The sequence below is a fragment of the Dipodomys ordii genome, unplaced genomic scaffold (assembly GCF_000151885.1).
Source record: "Dipodomys ordii isolate 6190 unplaced genomic scaffold, Dord_2.0 Scaffold31, whole genome shotgun sequence".
Taxonomy (NCBI): domain Eukaryota; kingdom Metazoa; phylum Chordata; class Mammalia; order Rodentia; family Heteromyidae; genus Dipodomys; species Dipodomys ordii.
The window spans coordinates 3,974,506-3,980,584 of NW_012267247.1; positions in this window are offsets into that span (position 1 = coordinate 3,974,506).

Below are 6,079 nucleotides of genomic sequence, written 5' to 3' on the forward strand. Positions count from 1 at the left end.
GAGCTGAAGAGCTGAGGGACAGTGCCCAGGCCCAGAGTTCAGGCCCCACGACCGGACCCCCCCAAAAAAGAAAAGAAAAACAAGCACAGGGGGGCTGGGAAGGTGGCTTAGTGGTAGAGTGCTTGCCTAGCACCCATGAAGCTCTGGGTTCGATTCCTCAGTACCACATACACAGAAAAAGCCAGAAGTGACACTGTGGCTGAAATGGTAGAGCGCTAGCCTTGCGCAAAAGAAGCTCAGGTGCAGTAGCCCTGAGGACAGTGGCCCCAGGACTGGCAAAAAGAAAAGTACAGGATGTAGACTGTGGGTAACTCATTCTGAGAAATGAGCTTCGCACCTGCATTTTTACTAATAACCAGATACCTTACTTCTGTACTATGCTTGGCTTGCATGACATTGGAAAGTTAGGGGGATTCCATTGATGCATGACCCCTCCCCATTTGGGGGTATATCCTTGCTTGTAGTTGCTCAGGGCTGCTTCTGGGTTCCAGATACCTTGGAGTAGCTGTAGCCGGTCGCAATTGGCTGTTAATAAATTCCTTTTGACCGTTAATAAATTACCTCTTCATTAAGATTTAGTTGTGAGTACATGGTTTGTTCCCTGGGGATCCTCCACTCCTAAGACTGCCACTATCTTTGTTGTGCTACTTACCTCCAGTAGGCTCTTCTTTTTTTCCCCCAATTCATTCATTTATTCATTAATATTTTTATTCGTATACTTAGTTGTACAAGGGAAGTTTCATTGTGACATATATATGGAGACATACATACATGCAATGTACCCATCAACCTCACTTTCTCTATCTCTCGCATCCCCTACGTGTGTGTGTGTGTGTGTGTGTGTGTGTGTGTGTGTTTGTAATTAGAGATAAGAGTCTCACAGACTTTGCTACCTATGTTGGCTTTCCATGATCCTCAGATCTCAGTCTCTCTCTCTCTCTTTTTTTTTTTTTTTTTGGTTGGTCATGGAGCTTGAACTCTGGGCCTGGGCACTGTCCCTGAGCTCTTCAGCTCAAGGAGAGCTCTCTACCACTTTAGCCACAGAGCCACTTCCGATTTCCGGTGGTTAATTCAAGATAAGAGTCTCAGGGACTTTTCTGCCCCACCTGGCTTTGAACTGTGATCCTCAGATCTCAGCCTTCTGAGTAGCTAGGATTACAGGCGTGAGCCACCAGCACCCAGCTGCCAGTATGTGGTATGTGACACTGGGATTTGAACTCAAAACCCCACATATGTTAGGTGCTGTGCTGCTGAGTCACACCTCCATCCGTGCAATTCCTCATCAGTATAAAAGCTACCTCTTGTGAAAATTAAAATGTTTATGACTCTAAGTATCACTATCCCACAATACTGTGAAACATGTGAAATTTATGTAATCACCTAATTTCAATTAAAGAAAAAAAAAGTGAGAGAAGGGATGGGTTAAGAGAGATGGGTGACGGGGCCGGGAAGGTGGCTCAGTGGTAGAGTGCTTGCCTTGCATGCCTGAGTTCCTGGGTTCGATTCCTCAGCACCACATAAGCAAAAAGAAAAAAGCCGGAAGTGGCACTGTGGCTCAAGTGGTAGAGCGCTAGCCTTGAGCTGAATTGCTGAGGGACAGCGCCCAGGCCCAGAGTTCAGGCCCCACAACCGGGCCCCCCAAAAAAAAAGAGAGAGAGAGATGGGTGACAATGTTGTTAGACACTTTGTACTCATATACTGTTTTGTAGAATGGGAACTTCTTTGTACAACTACTTTAAGATAATTATATATATATATACATATATATATATTATATATATAAGCTACCTCATACTCACAATATGTTGGAAATGATCTGTACAACTTGGGGAGGGGGGATTGGAAGGGAGGGGGGATTGGAAGGGAGAAAAAAGAAGGAGGGGATAACAAGTTCAACAAGAAATGTGCTTATTACCTTACTTATGTAACTCTGTACATCACCTTGACAATAAAATTTTTAAAAAATAATTTTTAAGCTACCTCAAAGAGGTGTTGGGAAAGAATGGGATCTGGTATGTTGACAGTGTTATTATAGCTGGGTGTGGTGGTGCTGGCATGTGATCCCAGCTAAGGGGAAGGTCATAGGTAGGGAGGATTGTAATTTGAGGCTGGCTCTGGGAAAGAAACTTGAGACTTTACCTGAAAAATAGTCAAAGCAAAATAGGCATCACACCTTTAATCCTGACTACCCAGGAGGCTGAGATCTGAGGATTGCAGTTCAAAACCAACCCAGGCACCAAAGTCTATAAGATTCTTGTCTCCAATTAACTACTGGAAAACCGAAAGTGATGCTGTAGCTCAAAGTGGTAGAGCCCTAGCCTTGAGGAAAAAGCTCAGAGACAGTACCAGGGCCCTGAGTTCAAGCCCCATAACTGACAAAAAGAAAAAAGAATAAAAGGACCTACAATATTAGCCATTTCACGGGCACTTCCTGGAGAACATGGTAGATTGTAGATCAATCCTTTTTTTTTTTTTCCTAATCTTGGGGCTTGAACTCAGGGCCTGGGCACTATCCTTGGGCTTCATTTTGCTCAAGGCTAGCACTCTACCACTTGAGCCACAGCGCCACTTCCAGTGTTTCCTGAGTAGTTTATTGGAGTTAAAGAGTCTCACAGATTATCTTTCCTATCTGGGTTGATTTCAAAATACCGTCCTCGGATCTCAGCCTCCTGAGTAGCTAGGATTACAGATGTGAGCCACCAGTACCTGGCCATATTTGTTTTTAATTAGCACTCGCAGTTAAAAGTATTTTGAGTCTTCCCCAAAGAAAAAGGAAAGGAAAGGGCTATCATTAATAGTAGGCTATCATTTGGCCTTCTTCTACCCTAGGAGGAATAGTGGGAGGGGAGAGGTGGGGGCCTGTAGGGTGTCACCCTATGCTCCTGGGTGCTTCCCACGTCAGAACCAGCAAGGGAGGAGGCAGTCAGCTGCTGAGGGAGGAGGCAGTCAGTCACCTGTTCTGCTGCTGAGCAGCTCTGGTCCCTTATCTCTCTGGGCCTCAGTTTTATTGCCTGTAAAATAGATCACAGTGCCTGCCTCACCTCCCTATCATTTGTTATTAGTCCAGTAATTCAGGGTATTTATTGAGTACTGTAAGGTCCCCTCCTGGATGGCTAGCAGACTCCACCCTCCTCGCAGCAAAGTCTCCACCCAGTACCTGCGTTACCTAGGCAACTGGCACACCTGGAAGAGGTCACATCTGCATCCGATGAGGTCACATCTGAATTTGATGTGGCCACACCTTTCCCCGCCCATACCCTAGATAAGGCCTAGTGCAGGCCCAGACGCCCTCTCTCTGTTCTATTCTAGCTCTCTCTGCTACCTAGCTCTCTCTGTTCTATTCTAGTTCTCTGTTCTATTCTAGCTCTCTCTGCTAGCTAGCTCTCACTCTGTTCTTTTCTAGCTCTCCCTGCTCTCTCTGCTTTTGGCTCTCTCTGCTCTCTCGCTGCTCTTTTCTAGCTCTCTCTGCTCTAGCTCTTTCCTCTCTCTTTCCTCTCTTCCCCAGCTCTCTCTCTCATTCCCAGGCCTTTCCCAGCCACGTGGAGTGCCAACCTTGCCTAGTCCCAGCAGGTCTACTGAATAAACCTACCCCTTACCTGAATACCACGTGCGTGCTGCTGTTCTTACTCGGCTACCTCTTTTTAAAAACCTAACAAGTACCTCTTATTTACCAGGCACCCTACTGGGAGTCTGTGAACACAACAGTGAAAGAACTAAGACAAATATCAATGGCTCACATCTGTAATCCTAGCTACTCCGGAGGCAAAGAGCTGAAGATCTCACGTTCAAAGCCAGCCAGAGGAGGAAAATCTGTGAGATTCTTCATCTCCAATTAACCACCAAAAAGCTAGAAGTAAGCCAGGCACCCATGGCTCACACCTGTAATCCTAACTACTCAGGAGGCTGAGACTGAGGATCAAAGCCAGCCCAGGCAGGAAAGTCTGTGAAATTCTTATCTTGAATAAACCACTAGAAAACTGGAAGTGGCGCTGTGGCTCAAGTAGTAGAGAGCGAGCCTTGAGCTGAAGAGCTGAGGGACAGCGCCCAGGCCTAGAGTCCAAGTCCCATGACCAACAACAACAACAAAAAAAAGCTGGAAGTGGAGCTATAGCTCAAGTAGTAGAGGGCCAGCCTTGAGCAACAAAGCTAAGAAATAGAGCCCAGGCCCTGAGTTTGAACCTCAGTACCAGCACAAAAATAAGAACTAAATAAACGAATTCTTTGCGTGTGTATGTGTGTGGGGGGTGGTCGTGAGGCCTGAACTCTGAGTCTAGATGCTGTCCCTCAGCATTCCAGCCTAAGGCTAGCGCTCTACCACTTGAGCCACAGCACCACTCAGGCTTTTTCTGCTTACGTGCTGCTGAGGAATCGAACCCAGGGCCTCATGCATGCAAGGCGAGCACTCTACCACTGAGCCACCTTCCCAGCCACAAATAAATTCTTGAAATTATTTCCAAGATGAAGAACGAAGGCTGGGAGAGGCCAAGGTCCCTCAGGTAGGAGTAGGGGAGGGTGTGGCCTGCATGCCCTCTAGACTAGAGGCCTCTCAGCTTTGGTGGAGTGAGGCCCTTCTCTCCTCACACCATCTAGGGGTTTGTTTTCATCTTGCTGATTGAAAGCTAAGTCTTAGGCAGGACGTGATACCCTGATACCCGCGTCTTCTCCACCTCCCCCACTCCAGCTCCACCCACTCTGACCTCACTGGTTCCCTCAGTCCCTTTTCCTTTTGTCCAGCAGACTCCTACCTCAGGGCCTTTGCTTGTGCCATTCCTGCCACCTGGAATGTTCTTTTCCCAGATACTTACCAAATTAGTTCCCCCACCTTCTGGCCTCTCCTCAAATGTCCCCCGACTCTCTGATTTATTACAGCAACACCATTTTCCTACCTTCTGTCCATTCCTCCTGGACCTCTTATCTTAATGGGTACTTTCCATGGTATTGATTTTTTCTATGGTATAGATTTTTAAGACTTTCTATAGTCTCCAAGTTTGTTGTCTAGTAGAAGTCAAGCTGGTAGGGGTGAGGCTTCCTTTGGTACTGCATTCCAGCACATAGAATGGAGCCTCTTATCTTCCAGATGCTCTAAAGGCTTTGGTTGAATGAATACATGAACCTCTGACCATCTCAAAGTTCCCTTTCTAGGGCTCCCCAGCTGGACTCCAAGCATGTGACAGGCTGATCAATGTGGCGTGTAAGAATTGCAGAATCGACACTAAATGGACCTGCCTTAACATCACTCCAGCAAAGAAGCCAGAAGCCGCCACAAAGAGAGCAGTTGGAATGTTTACTTTCACCATGATTGAAAGGCAAATAGCAAACAAGATAACATAAAATGTTCCCTTTTAAATGGGACCAAGAGATTAATGTTTTCATCATATATGACAACAGCCTAAAGATTCTCATCAGCCAGATGCAAATGCTCAGACCTGTAATCCTAGCTACTTAGGAGACTGAGATCCTAAAGATCACAGTTTGGTTCAGCCTGGGCAGAAAAATTCTTAAGAATCCCTATCCAAAATAACCAGCAAAAATCAGGCTGGAGGCATGGCTGATGTGGTAGAGTGCCACTTGAGTAAGCCAGCCCAGCAAAATGCGAGGCCCTGAGTTCAGACCATGGTACAGGCAAAACAAACAAACAAACAAAACCAAAACAAAACAAAAAACCCAGATAAAGACCAGGGAAGGCACCAGTGGCTTCTGTCTGTAATTTTATCTACTCAGAAGGCTGAGATCTGAGGATTGCAGTTCAGAAACCAATCTGGGCAAGAAAGACCATGAGACTCTTAATTCTAATTAACCACCTTAAGTGGAGCTGTGGCTCACATGGTAGAGCACTAGCCATGAGAGAGAAAAAAAAATGAGGCCAAGCAAGAACTTGGCCAGTCTCTTGGGGACAGTTGCAGCTCCTGTTTGGTGCTGTAATCACACCCTTAAGAACAAGTTGAGTGCTGCCTTTTTATGCTTGACCAGAGAGAAACCACGCTAGATAGTGGCTTTCCTGCCGCGGACCGGGTTCTGTCGGGACGACGGAGGACACCTAGGGGAGGAACCTGGAATAGGATGGGGAGATGGCAAACAG